Below are 14647 nucleotides of genomic sequence, written 5' to 3' on the forward strand. Positions count from 1 at the left end.
ACCTGCACCTTTCAAGGAATTTATTTCCAGAGACCATGTAGTTCTTTTTATTGTTGTCCTTGTACCTACTCTCATAAGGTGCCGCTTCACAGATAATGTCAATCCGTCTATTAAACTCTTCAAATGTTGTGAAGAAGTTTGCATGCTTTCAAAAAGTCACATTACCCAACGTTGTATCATCACTTACAAATCGACATTGGACATAGAGTAATACTACTGGTGGGAACTAGTGTTTTGGCTTGCTTGGTGTCCTCGTATAACATTTTTGTCAAGCTTTCTTTGATTGGTAAACAAAGGAGTCTGCACACTTTTAGAAAGTCACATCGCACAATGCTAGATCATCACTTACAAGCCTCCTACATGACATTGGTCATACAGTTATACTACTGGGAGCTAGTGTTTTGGCTCACCTTGCATCCTCGTATAACTTTTGGGCAAACTCGTCATCAAGATTTCTTTGATTGGTAAACAAAGAAGCTCAATCGATATGTAATGACTACACTGAATACTGAGCAGTTTCCCATATCTACCCCTCATCACTTTTAGAGTGGGCTATAAATGTATTTGCCTGAAGTGATTTTGTAGGCTTGTCTTTTGCAGCTTCTTCATCTTCACTATCATTTTCATCATCATTCAAACCCTCTCACCTTGTTGTAATTGGGTTAATTTTTTATGAGATCTTTCAACTTAAGGTCTTTTTTCTCCTCTTCAAGGTACAATTGTAGCTTCCACACAAGCATCAAACTTAGATGGCATCTTTCTCTTTTCCTTGATCATTGCAATTTGCATCTGTAGTTGGACAATTGGGGCCAAAGTTGAAGGTTGTACAAAGCATTCAGAAGATCCACGTGCACCACCATCCTAAATATCTAGAAATGCATCCCATATAGCCTTCAGAGAACACAAGGCATCACCTATATAATAATACTTTGCAAAATTTGTTAGCCCTGCCACAAGCAGTACTTCTTGGAGTTTGTCCATAACTTTATTACACAAATTGGCCCTTCATGTTATCATTATATATGGCTACCATGTAGTCCCCATGTGGAAGTAAATCCAACCTCAAAACTTCCAACTATTTGGGTAGGAAATTTTGGAGTTGTCACTTTTCTTGAAATGATAACGAGGTGACAACTCTTCGACTTCTCCATCATATACCAAGCATGATCAATGTATTTCTCATGAATGGGTGCCGCCATTGCAAAGTCATGAAATTGTAAAAAGTATTACGTAAGGGACCTTAAGCTTTTGTAGACTCCTCTTCTTAATTGAAACATATAATTGATAAAAGGCCATTACAAATAACATATCTAATAAATACTCAAATTTAGATTTATAAAATCATATCAAACTACCAAGACATTGCACAGTGTAAACTCTTTTACTTCTACAAGGTGTTCTCTATAATATTTGTAACACTAACGAGGGATTTTCTATGATATTTCAAATTAGATAATATACTAATTATTAAATTTACTTTAAATATACTTTTCATTTACACCTTAGATTTTTAACTGATATAACTTATTAATGTAGCTCTAATATAATTTATATCAATTTAATATATTTTAGATTTACTTATATATATTATTTTAATTTAAATAAATATGTACTTTATGTTTTTTTCAAAAAAAAGGCTTCTATTAAGTATGAACAAGCCTGTGAGAGCAAAACCTATATACTTTATATTTTTTTTCAAAACAAATACTTCTATTAAGTATGAACAAACCTTGTAAGAGCAAAGGCTCAACCTATAAACTTTTTATTTTATTTCAAAACAAATACTTGTATTAAGTATGAACAAAACCCGAGAGCAAAGGCCCAATGTGGAAATATCTCATGTAGTGCAAGAAAAAACACTCCTTAGAAGGAGTTAGAAAACAACCAAGGTTGAGATTGAAAATGTCATCTCAACCCTGTAGTAGTCTTAGACAAGAAAGGGGAGCCCCTTCATTCTCTAAAACACATAGCTCTCCTAGTAGAAGCTACATGTGATGACCCCTTCATGGTCGCCCAAACGGCCATCCGTGTATGTATAGTATCCATTCGTATATTGGCCAAGGTATGAGAGGGGTGGACCTAGGATCCATCCAATGCCTCTGTGCATCTGGCTCTCCAAATATGTCACCTTGCAATACTCGCCAATATCTAAAGTCAACAGATGCATGTACAACTCTAAAGGATGAAGGAGGAACATCATCCAGAGAGCATGGCTCAAGTAAGTGGCATTGAATCATAAAGCGCAAGAAGAGTCATGTTTCTCGTAGAAGACCTGGGGCCCCAAGAGAGGGAGGCAAGCAACTGAGCCCCAAGTCATGAAGAAGCAATAAAGGTCCTAAAAGTCCTTTCTATCCCCTTCCAAATAATCATGGCCTATCTACAATCCCATAGGCAATGCTAAACTGACTCCATAGCACAAAGGAAGTTGAAGAGGACAAGTATGGTGAGCCCCAAGCCTACTGGATCTCCCTAGGTTCACTACAGTCTTGCCATGAATAGAAAGCCAAAAAGATAGAGTGATTTTTCTATTCTTGCGAGATTTCCACACTCTCCCTCCAAAATTTCTTTTGTATGTTGTTATGGATAAAATTGTCTAAGGAAAAAGGCATTAATATGTATGTGTGTTTGTATATGTGGCAATAGTATAATCAAATATGGTGTGCATAGGGCCCAAGGTTGAGGTGGCAAGGCATGACCATGTGCCACCCTTCCATGTAAGAGGACCCATAAGGTGTGTTGTACATAATCCATAATAGTAATATTATAAAATGCAAGGTGGCATGGCTCCTCCATGTGCCACCCCTCCACCTAGGATGCAATAATTGAGATAAGGCTCAAAGTCCAAGGGAGAAGCAATATAAAATGGGTGGAGATGGCTATTATATTGAGTTATTCCCTCCATATGGGATAGGCCCATGTGGGGGAGGTATAGAAGGACAAAGAGAGCTAGTTAAATAATGGGGAAAGTAGGACGAGGTGGCAAGATTCCTTGTGCCAACCCTCCACTTGTCCTCCTAGAGGTTTGAACCTATTATAAAATTGGAAGAGACCTAGGAAGTATCATAGACTTGAGATAAGGGGCTTGATTTATGCGGAAAATTGAGGCAAAGGGTTGTCGCATACAATTGAGAGTGCGTACCCACCTAGCCCACATGGGAGACTTTTCCACACACACCATGCATGTGGGAGGATACATTAATGTGGAGAGACCCCCTCTTTTGGCTATAAAAGGAAGGGGCAATTCCTTGATGGGACACGCTCATTCTTGTAAAGCCACCTAGCTAGTATTTTGATATTTCCCTCTCATCCCTCCTTTCCAATAAAGTATGGTTCACTTCCCTTGATGTCTACATCTCAACATTCCTCTTCCTATCATGTACTTGCTTCTCTTCCCACTCTCCCTTTCCCCTTGTGTCATAGTCTCCCTTTTTCTTCCCTCCACTTCTAATTCCTTATTCACCCCTATGACATCCCTTCGCCCTCGTGATCACCTTTTCTCTAAGGCCTTTGAGCGTCGCCATACTTAGTCTCTCGCCTTTGGTCTCGGTTTCTTTTCCGGCTAAAAGTTCTGGTGTGGCTGCTGGGATTCGAATCTCCACGGCTGTTGGCGAATCTTCTATTCGTACGGGTTATATCAACAAAACTATACCATCTGTGCTCTTTCTAAGCTATTGCGCGTGCATTCGCTTCGTGCATTTTCTGCGCTTCAGTTCTCTGGACTGCTGCGATTTCTGGTGTGGCAACAAGTTGGAAGTGGTAAAAATGTAATGATTTTTGATCATATATTGAAATTGCGGGAGCTGTAACTCTCTAACCATAAGGAGTTTGCTCTTGTTGTAAAAAGCAAAAATATTTCATTTTATGTTCTCTACCCACTTCTCTTGCTAGATCGCCAATTCAAAACTTCTCCAAGCCCACTTCACGGACGCATGCCTCACGAGAAGAGTGGACATTTATGTCACTTCTCGACGCGTTTAAGGAATTGGTGCCTGTTCCTCCGCACCTTACGGCTACCAATGCACGAGATGTATTCCTTGATCTTCATGTCGACCTTCAACGGCTGATTGTCCAGTGCCTTATTGATGGTGATGATGGGTGGAATGACACACCGTGGATAATTCAGGGTGACGAACTACTGATACGCTGGGAGGATTTTGACTTTACTTCTACTCATTGTGCGGTGATCGAACTACTTGCTGCTTCAGAGGTAATCAAAACGGTTTCCTTCTTCGAAGGGTGGGATGTTCCCCAAGCTTGGGGGGAGATTTGGCGCATCTGCTTGTTGATTCCTGTGGAAAAGCTCGTCCTGAATGGTCATTTCACAATCTCATTACAAAGGTTTCTAGGCCTTGGCTATGGTTGGTAATGTTTCGACCAAGGAATCCATTTGTACCTAATCAGCCTTTTGTGCCTCATTTCGAGCTTCAAATTGTAATTCTTTTTGGGCTTAAGATAAACTATCAACAAAGAATTGCAAGTTTATTTGGTGCTGAACGTTTGGCTCAAGTGTTGAATTCTCCCCACCCTCTCCTCCTACCTATCTTGGACTACCGAGAAACTTGGGATGTCCGAATTCTCGTCTTGGTGTGATGACATCTTGGATTCTTCAATTTGATGGAGCTTACAAACCTTCAACCAAGGCGGCTGGCGTGGGTGTGAAGCTCACTTCACCGAGTGGTGAGGAGTTTTGTTACAGCAAGTCTTCGCCCGCAAGTACTTGCAATCAAGCTGAGTACTCGGCGCTCATTTTTGGGCTACAAAAGGCACAAGAACATCATGCCAAGAAATTGGAGGTGCAAGGAGATTCTCAACTAGTGTGTGAACAAGTTAGTGGAAGGTGGAAGGTGCGGAGCAAAGGCTTGGTTCCACGACATCAACAAGCCTTGGAACTTTGCAACCAATTTGAAGAGGTAAAAATTCAGCATATCCCTCGAGCTCGAAATCTTGTTGCTGATTTCTTGGCACGTGAAGCTTGTATTTCAATCACGCATGACGCGAGTGGAAGCGCCACCCCAACCAAGCCGCAAGCCACGAAGGAGGGTGATCATTTGTAAGGAATGCAAAGGTTGTGGTCATCATGAAACTAAGTGTTGGGCCTACTTGATACGAGTTCACCGACTTCGGCAGACCATCAGGAGGGTTCTCAAGGACATTGCTCAAAAGAAGGATGCCAGACCGCACACCCCTTGAAGAAATAGAATGGCGACTAGAAGAACTGGAAGAAGCTGAAGGTGATGTGCAAGCTCTCCAACTGTTGACATTTGTCATGGCATTCTTGTTTGCCTTGATGAACAACCTCATGCGACGCCGCACCTCTAACCCTCGCGTGTAATGATCAAAGTGATATCATGAGGATTGGACCTTTTAAGATTGTCTATGTGCTATTCTATGCTGAAGATTCTTCTCGTGTAATATTTCACACTACTCCAGTCACACCCTACCCTGCCTATGTGTGCTTTTTGGATGTTTCTTCCCCCGATTTTCAGTTCAAGCTTCTTCTTACTATTGTTCGTCCATAGATAAGCCCCTCTTTCCCATCTTCCAAGCATGGCTGACATTCCCGTGTTTTGTGGATGGGTAGAAGAAAATCCAAATGAGTATCTTGTGGCTTTCAAACGCCGTTGTGTCTCTCTCAACTTTCTTACTGAAGACAGATGGCTATTGGTTCTCCCCACATTTCTAGAAGGTTTGGCTCAAGTGTGGTATGAGAAGCAAACCGAAGATGTTCGCCAAAGCTGGCCAAGGTTGACAGCGGCAATGATTGAGTATTTCGGCAAAGAAGAGGAGCCGGAGAATGTGTACCTACAGGTGGCAAATTTGAAGCAGTCAGAAGGTGAGACGGCGCGTCGATATGTGGATCGAGCGGCCATGCTCCTGGACCGTTTGATTGCCACACAGGAGGACAATGCCGGATTTCGAGCTGGAATGACTCAGCATGTGCTGGGCTACCTTGTAGCAGGAGCGAGTGATGAATTCCGCCTCAAGCTTAAATGGGAGAATCCAGAAACTATGGTGCTAGCACATGAGATTGCTCAAAAGTTTGACAAAGTTCAGTCTGACCCTGCTTCAAAGAAGACGATTGTCCCTCCGCATCCCCCTCCATTCCTGCAACAACAACCTGGGGGGTCTAACTCAGGGGCATACCCCCACCCCTCAGGGATGTATCCACAGCCTCCACCTCAGATGTATGGTCCTCCCGTAGCTGCTTACCCTCAACAAGGTGGATATCCTCATCCTCCGCCTCGAAGATTTCCCCAGCCTCGCCCACGAGCCCCCCTCCTCTCTACTCCCGTGGCCCCTCCAACTAAAGAGGCCCCCCCTGCAACAGAACCTGGAGTCAACGACCTAGCCAAGGCCCTGAATGATCTTCGGCTTGAGATGGTGGGCATCAGAAATCAAGCCAACCGCCCTCCAAGAGATCGTGCTAATGTTGTATGCTACGAGTGCCACCAGAAGGGTCATTATCGCACAGAATGCCCCAATATTCCAAGGGTGAATCTTCTAAGTGAGTCCGGCACTGAGGATTCTGATGTGGAGATCCTTGATATCGGGAAAAGAACTCGTGCTACCTCGGACCCCTCTCCAAACCGTCCGGGCCGCCCCAGGAAGAAGGTGTCCTTCTCAGAGCCCTTAGACGCTGAGATGGCAGACCCACCAACAGAGAAGACTAAAAGATCTCGCAGGAGTAAGTGGTCACCCTCGGATTTTCCCATTGGCTCAGGGCAAGAGGACTATTCGGTCGTTCAAGACCTTGCTCATCGTTCTTTGAGCATCACACTGCCTCAACTAATAGCATTAAGCCCTAAGGTGAGACGTGAGCTGCAGCAAGGTCTCTCAACAAGGAAGAGCAAGAAAAAGGGAAAGGTACGAGAGGTATCTTCTATCTCTGAAGAAATTGATCGGCACCCACACACAGTAGATGTCATCATAGATAATTGCCGTGTCAAAAGTGTGTGTGTTGATGGGGGAGCTGCATGTAATATCATGGTGCCCCGCATCATGAAGAAATTAAATTTGAAATGTACAAGGCGTTCCTCCACTCGAATCAAGGTAGCAGATGGTCGACGACTCGCCACCATGGGAGTCATTGAGGATTTGCCCATCACTGTCAACGGGCTGACCACCACTGTCAATTTCTATGTAGTGGACATTGAAGATTCAGGCAGAAGTTACCCTGCCATACTCAGGAGACCATGGTTGAGAAAAAGTGATGCAGTCAGCTATTGGAAGACAGGACACATGTCTTTTGGTGCTTCCAAGGAGAAAATCCCTGTGCAACCTGGTGCCATGGAACCGAAAGAAGAAGAGGAGCATGACAGTGATACTCTCTCATCTTCAGTGTCTGAGTCCATGGAAGAATCAGACGGGGGGGAGGAATTCTCAGAGGAGGAAGTTTACATGATGGGGGTGTCTCCGACCCTGCCACCTGCAGAAAAGATAACAGCTAGTCCTCAACAGCTCGAATCAATGCTTTCTCTAGACCTCACTCCAGGTGAGAAAGATGAGTTTCTTGAAATGTTCAAAGATTTCCCTGACCTCTTTGCAACTAGCTACCACCACCTTCGCCATGTGACTGCCATAGAGCACAAGATAGAGCTGAAGCCTGATGCAAAGCCTGTGGCTCAGAAGTATCAGAGATTAGGGCCCCTACAGACCGACGCTTTGCGATCAGAGTTGCAGAAGCTTGTAGAGGCTGGGTTTATTGTTCCGGTTCACAATACTGAATGGGTTTCACCAGTGGTAGTCATCCCAAAGAAAAACAACAAGTGGCGGGTCTGCATCGACTATAAGAAGCTCAATGCTGCCACCAAGAGGGATCATCATCCTCTACCCTTTCAAGACCTCATTCTTGAGAAGGTAAGTGGACATGAGATGTATACTTTCTGTGATGGTTACTCTGGGTTTTATCAAATCAGAATTGCCGAGGAAGATGTGCTTAAAACCACATTTGCCACACCCTGGGGGACATTTGCATTCAAAGTAATGCCATTTGGCCTCACCAATGCTCCTGCCACCTTTCAAAGATTCATGCAGATGGTGTTTGCTCCTTATTTGGGGGATTTCTTGGAGGTGTTTTTAGATGATTTCTGTATATTCTCATCACGTAAGGAGCACATCATGAAGGTTAGATTGGCCTTCCAAAGGGTCAATGATGCAAATGGCAGTCTCAACCCTGAGAAATGCACCATTGGAGCCACTCAAGGGAGGTTATTGGGACATGTTGTCTCATCCGAGGGCATCAAGCCTGACCCCGAGAAGGTAGAAGCCATCCTCAAGCTCTCCCCACCTACAACCAAACGTCAGGTACGCTCATTTGTCAATCTAGCAGGATACTATCGCCGCTTCATTGATCAGTATGCTGCTTTGACACGGCCCATGACTATGCTATTAAAAGATGGGGTTGATTTCTCTTGGAATGAGGATTGTGATCATGGGTTTGCACAAATCAAGAATGCTCTGGCTTCAGAACCCATTCTACGCAATCCAGACTGGTCAAAGACCTTCTATATCAATCCTGGGTTTGGAGAACACACTCTGGCAGGTATTCTTCTCCAGCAAGGGGAGGATCGGTTCATGTATCCCGTTCGATTTGCTTCGCGACAATTGCTCGACACCGAGCGACGCTATTCAGAGGCCGACAAGCATGCCTTGTCTTTGGTGTTTTGCATTGAGAAATTTAAGCATTATGTGGCTGGAAGGTCCTTCTTTATACTCACTGACACTGGTCTTGCAAAGCAGGTTCTTCAATCACCAAATCCCATGGGCCGGTTGGCCAAATGGTTGGCAGTTCTACAAGAATATGATTTTTCTTTCAAAATTGTAAAAGGGGGTTGTTCCAACTTGAAGAATGCTTTGATTGATTTAGAGGAGTGCCTTGATGTAACCCTGGTAGCAGCCATAGAAGTTGGGGATCCTTGGTATGGTGGTATATATAAGTTTTTGACCGCTTTCTCCTTTCCTTCAGAAAGTACAAGCTATGAGAGAAAGAAGATCCGCAGAGATAGTAGGCGCTACACCCTCCTTGATGGGGTGTTGTACCGTCAAGGCATGGATGGGGTACTCAGACGGGCCATTGATGCAGATGAAGTGCCTAAGGTATTGAAGCATTATCATGATGGGTTTTGTGGAGGCCACTATGCCAGTGACTATACAGCTAAGAAGATTTTACATGCTGGATACTATTGGCCGACATTATTCAAGGATGTCACTTTGTATTGCAAAACCTGTGAACCATGTCAATTCTTTGGTAGGAAGGATTTGCATCCCGGGCAACATCACCCAGTGATGTCCATCCATCCGTTTCAGAAGTGGGGAATAGATTTTGTCGGTCCCTTGCCCATGACTGCCCACAAAAAGAAGTATCTTTTGGTAGCCACTCAGTATGTCACTAAGTGGGCTGAAGCTATCGCTCTCTCTGCTGCAAATGGCAAGGCAGTTTCAAGTTTCATATTTGAACGTATCTGCACAAGGTTTGGGACACCCATGGAGATAGTCTTTGACCATGGGAGTCCATTCTTAAATGAAGCAGTGGAGTTACTCATGGATCGCATGGGCATTGATCATCACACTTCTAGCATCTATTATCCAGCATCCATGGGTCAAACAGAGCGGACCAATGGCCTCCTCTGTAAAACCATAGGAAAAATGGCCGCAGGGAATAGGAGCCAATGGGATCAGAAGGTCACTGAAGCAGTGTGGGCTTACAACATCTCTCATAAAACATCTACAGGTCACACCCCTTTTGAGTTGGTGTATGGTACTGAGGCAGTTTTACCACTTGAGATAGAGATTCCAGCCTTGAGATTGGCGCAAGAACAGAGGATGACAGAAGATGAACATGTAGAGGCCAGATTGGTACAACTTGAGAAGTTAGATGAGACCCGACGCCTTGCACTACATCAAACAGAGATCCAAAAGAATCGACAAAAGGCCCGATTGGATGCTAAGATTCGCAAGGGATGGGTAAGACACTTTGCTGAGGGGGATGTTGTGCTATGCTTTGATAACAGATAGGACCACCAAATGGATAAGAAGTTTCTGCCACTGTGGGCTGGTCCATACAAAGTCATCAAAGAACGTAGCAATGGGTCTGTACAAGTTCAGGAGCTGCATGAACCATATGGCAAGAAGGTGATCAACAAGCGCTACCTCAAGCCTTTCTTTGTGCGTGATGGTCCCAGGCATGGAAATGCGGTGCATTCCCTACCTGGGGGGGGAACTGTTATGGATAAAATTGTCTAAGGAAAAAGGCATTAATATGTATGTGTGTTTGTATATGTGGCAATAGTATAATCAAATATGGTGTGCATAGGGCCCAAGGTTGAGGTGGCAAGGCATGACCATGTGCCACCCTTCCATGTAAGAGGACCCATAAGGTGTGTTGTACATAATCCATAATAGTAATATTATAAAATGCAAGGTGGCATGGCTCCTCCATGTGCCACCCCTCCACCTAGGATGCAATAATTGAGATAAGGCTCAAAGTCCAAGGGAGAAGCAATATAAAATGGGTGGAGATGGCTATTATATTGAGTTATTCCCTCCATATGGGATAGGCCCATGTGGGGGAGGTATAGAAGGACAAAGAGAGCTAGTTAAATAATGGGGAAAGTAGGACGAGGTGGCAAGATTCCTTGTGCCAACCCTCCACTTGTCCTCCTAGAGGTTTGAACCTATTATAAAATTGGAAGAGACCTAGGAAGTATCATAGACTTGAGATAAGGGGCTTGATTTATGCGGAAAATTGAGGCAAAGGGTTGTCGCATACAATTGAGAGTGCGTACCCACCTAGCCCACATGGGAGACTTTTCCACACACACCATGCATGTGGGAGGATACATTAATGTGGAGAGACCCCCTCTTTTGGCTATAAAAGGAAGGGGCAATTCCTTGATGGGACACGCTCATTCTTGTAAAGCCACCTAGCTAGTATTTTGATATTTCCCTCTCATCCCTCCTTTCCAATAAAGTATGGTTCACTTCCCTTGATGTCTACATCTCAACATTCCTCTTCCTATCATGTACTTGCTTCTCTTCCCACTCTCCCTTTCCCCTTGTGTCATAGTCTCCCTTTTTCTTCCCTCCACTTCTAATTCCTTATTCACCCCTATGACATCCCTTCGCCCTCGTGATCACCTTTTCTCTAAGGCCTTTGAGCGTCGCCATACTTAGTCTCTCGCCTTTGGTCTCGGTTTCTTTTCTGGCTAAAAATGTCAATTCAAATCTCATAACTCTCCCAATGGCATGCTCTAGAGGGCTTCCAAGATCTATAGCTCAACTAGACTCTTAGCAGTACTAACAATATATTTTAAATTAATATACCCTATATTAATTTAAATCTAACTTATAAATTTATTAATATTAGGTTAGCACACCAAATTATAATAAACAAAAAAGTTTTTATTTAAATATATATAAGTGATATACCTTATATTAATTTATTACACTTTAGAATTACTTACATATCTTGTATTAATTTAAATAAATATTGTAGATCTTGTATTTTCAATTAATATAGTATTAATTTTAATCTAGTTTATAAATAAAATATCTTAAATTAATTTTATATTAAGGATATTTTAAATTAATATAACTTAAATAAATTTAAATCTAATTTATAAATATGTAACAATGTATTAAAAACATATGCTTCTTTATAGCTTTAAATAATAAAAATTTAAATATTTATACATTTTTACAGATATATTTATAAAGCAAACTACCTAAGTAACCTAATTTAAAATCAATCTTACTAACCCCTAACCTAACCTAAGCCCTATAACCATGACATGTGCAGCACGCAGACCCCTACATGCCACATCTAGCCTTGGAAACATGTGGCACTCACCACATGTGGGTTCTTGTCCTCGTCACATCATCGTGGCCCCCACCACCACCTCCACACCGTGCCCAACTGCCACCTTGCTAATCACCCACAACCCCCTCTTGTAACATTGGGCCACCACCAGTCCTCCTCCCCCCTCGGCTAATGGCCACACCTCTGGGCTGCTCTACTAGCCCTACCCTCGCTATGCCAAGCCTAGCTTTCTACTCAACTTTCCACCACCTCCACAACAAGACAAAGCACCTACAGACATGCACACAGACGCATTTACTCAACTAAGAAAAAAAATTATAATGGGCACGTCTATTTGCACGTCTACAGACCTGTGTCTAAAGGTGCATCTATATAGCAGACAGACGTGCCTATAGATGCGCATATAAATGCGTAAATAAATGCTCTGGTAGAAAATTTTAAAAACAGACAAACGCGTTTATAGACGCATTTATAAACGCATTTCTAAACGTGTTTATAGACGTGCCTATAAACGCTTGTCGAACAAACAGACGCATACGCGTTATAGATGCCTTAATAGATGCGCTACATAATATTTTTTACATTTTGTGTGCTTGAACAGAATGCTGTGTATGTTGTGTATGCTATGTAGTTACAGGAATCCCATTTCCACATTGTGTAATTCAATTCTTACAGCCAATCGCATTTTAATTAGCATTCTTACAAGCACGTCTATAGCCGACAATTACAATTCCAAATAAAATATTACAACTCCAAAACATTTAGTTCACAAGGCATTAATTGATAGAACATTGCACAAGAAAATTGAAAGCCAAAAAAATAAAAAGAGTGTATATTAATTCATGACTCAAAAAGTGCTTGTATGTACATATAGCACCAAGCTAAGCCACATTCTGTGGCTTCAAGTACCAAAAATAAGAGGAGTGTATATACAAGAGGCACGAAGCCAAGCCAATGGCTTTAAGTATAAAAAAGAGTAGCTGGCACTACTTCTACAACTAATCTAATTTCTCCACGTCCTCACTCCCTTCTGCGCTCCCTTCTCCGCCTCCTTCTTCCTCGTCTTCTTCCTCATGTTCTTGTGCAGGGTCCTATAAACAAGGGACAATAGATATCAATGTATGAAAAATCAAATCTTTACTTATAATATTGACATTATTTAATTACTTTCAAATACCTTGGGGGGCGCTCCAGTAGCCTGGATATATTGCTCCTCAGTAATCAACCCATCATTATAGAAGTGCCTCCATGTATCTCCTCTGCGATGGTGGCAGTGGTAGGCTATCTCGATTGGAGTAGGGTACCTGCCCGCGATATCAAGTTGTAAGATGACACAATTTGCGGAGGGGTTAGTACAAAGAAACAACCTCCTAATATACTACATAAATAATATAATTTGAGATTGATACTTACAAATTGGGCCTCCCATGATTCAACACCCCCTGCTCCAAAATGCACGCTTCCATATTGCTCCATTTGGATCCTTTGTGCCTCCACGTGCTGCAGACTGGGTTCCTCCTTCGCTGACTTCATTGCTTTCATCCACTCACGCTTGTGAGCTGTGTGGGGTGGGTCCCTTGGTGGTTGACCTCCCTCGAGCCTGGCAAGCTCCGCTAGTGCCTACCTCTTAAGCAAAGATCTTTTATGCATAGATATCAATGGATGGACAGATTACATATCATCACAAAGATTGAAGCTTTATGACTAGAGGGTAAATCAATGGATGGATAGATTACATGAATCTTCACGAAGATTGAAGCTTTATCACTAGACGACATTTTATATTACTTGTAAAGCTTTATTGGCTAATTTTTTTACATTTGTACAAATATTTAAGCCTTGTAAAGCCTTTTAGGCTATTTCCCACATTTATTGCCATATGAAGCCTTGTAAAGCCTTTTGGGCTATTTCCCACATTTATTGTATCAAGGGTTGTATATTGTACTTTACTTGTATGTATCTAAATTCTTCATTATCTTTTCTTGTAGGATTATGGAGCAATCAGCTAATGTGATGGCTATCCTAAATGACTCTGAGATCAGAGAATGGGTTTCTGATGTCACTCTGAATTTCAAAGGAAAGGAATATAGCCCCAATGGCTTTGGTAGGTGGACTCGATATCACATGGGCAGAAGAGCTTGGTTTCTTCATCAAAAGGAAAAGAGACTCTTTCTACTTATGTCAAAAAGGGAGTTCAATGGTGTTGAAGATCCATGGGATGCTACTTTCTTCAAAAAAGATATGACTTCAAGCCTTGTAGTAGGCATAATGATAGAGCCAAAAGAGACTTTTATGGATATTTTCACAAAGAGTTCAGATCCTGAAGTTGGCAGTCTTCATTTTGTTGTGTCAAGGAGAGACTCAAAGGACTTTGTGATGCCTCCTCCTCAACCATCAAAGTTTCCAGAGCTGCAAAATGCATTGGAGGCTTTTGCATATACTTGGGAGCAATTTCCTAGTGTGGTGGCAAAATGGATGCATGCAAAGATAGAATACTTTCAGGATGCAGAATATGCTCCTCATATTCAAGGATCTTCACATGAAGGAGATCAAAAAGCTCAGACTTCGATGCAGGGACAAGAAGAACAGGCACACTGTCACAAACCTGTAGAACATGAGCGCAAACTTCTAGAGCCAGAAATGATGGATGTAACTAAGGATGATGAAAAACAAGCCTTGAGTGCACGGGAATTAGCAAAAATTGAAGAAGATCAAGGTCGATCCACTGCAGTTATGCTAGAAGCTCTTGCTAGCAAACCACGACATGAAATGCAAAAGGCTAGTACTACAAGAGCCACGGTTCCAAGCAGTAAAAAAAGACATCGTCCC

The sequence above is a fragment of the Dipteris shenzhenensis genome, chromosome 22 (genome assembly GCF_047967505.1).
Source record: "Dipteris shenzhenensis isolate YYH24624 ecotype China chromosome 22, Dip_SZ_1.0, whole genome shotgun sequence".
Lineage (NCBI taxonomy): Eukaryota > Viridiplantae > Streptophyta > Polypodiopsida > Gleicheniales > Dipteridaceae > Dipteris > Dipteris shenzhenensis.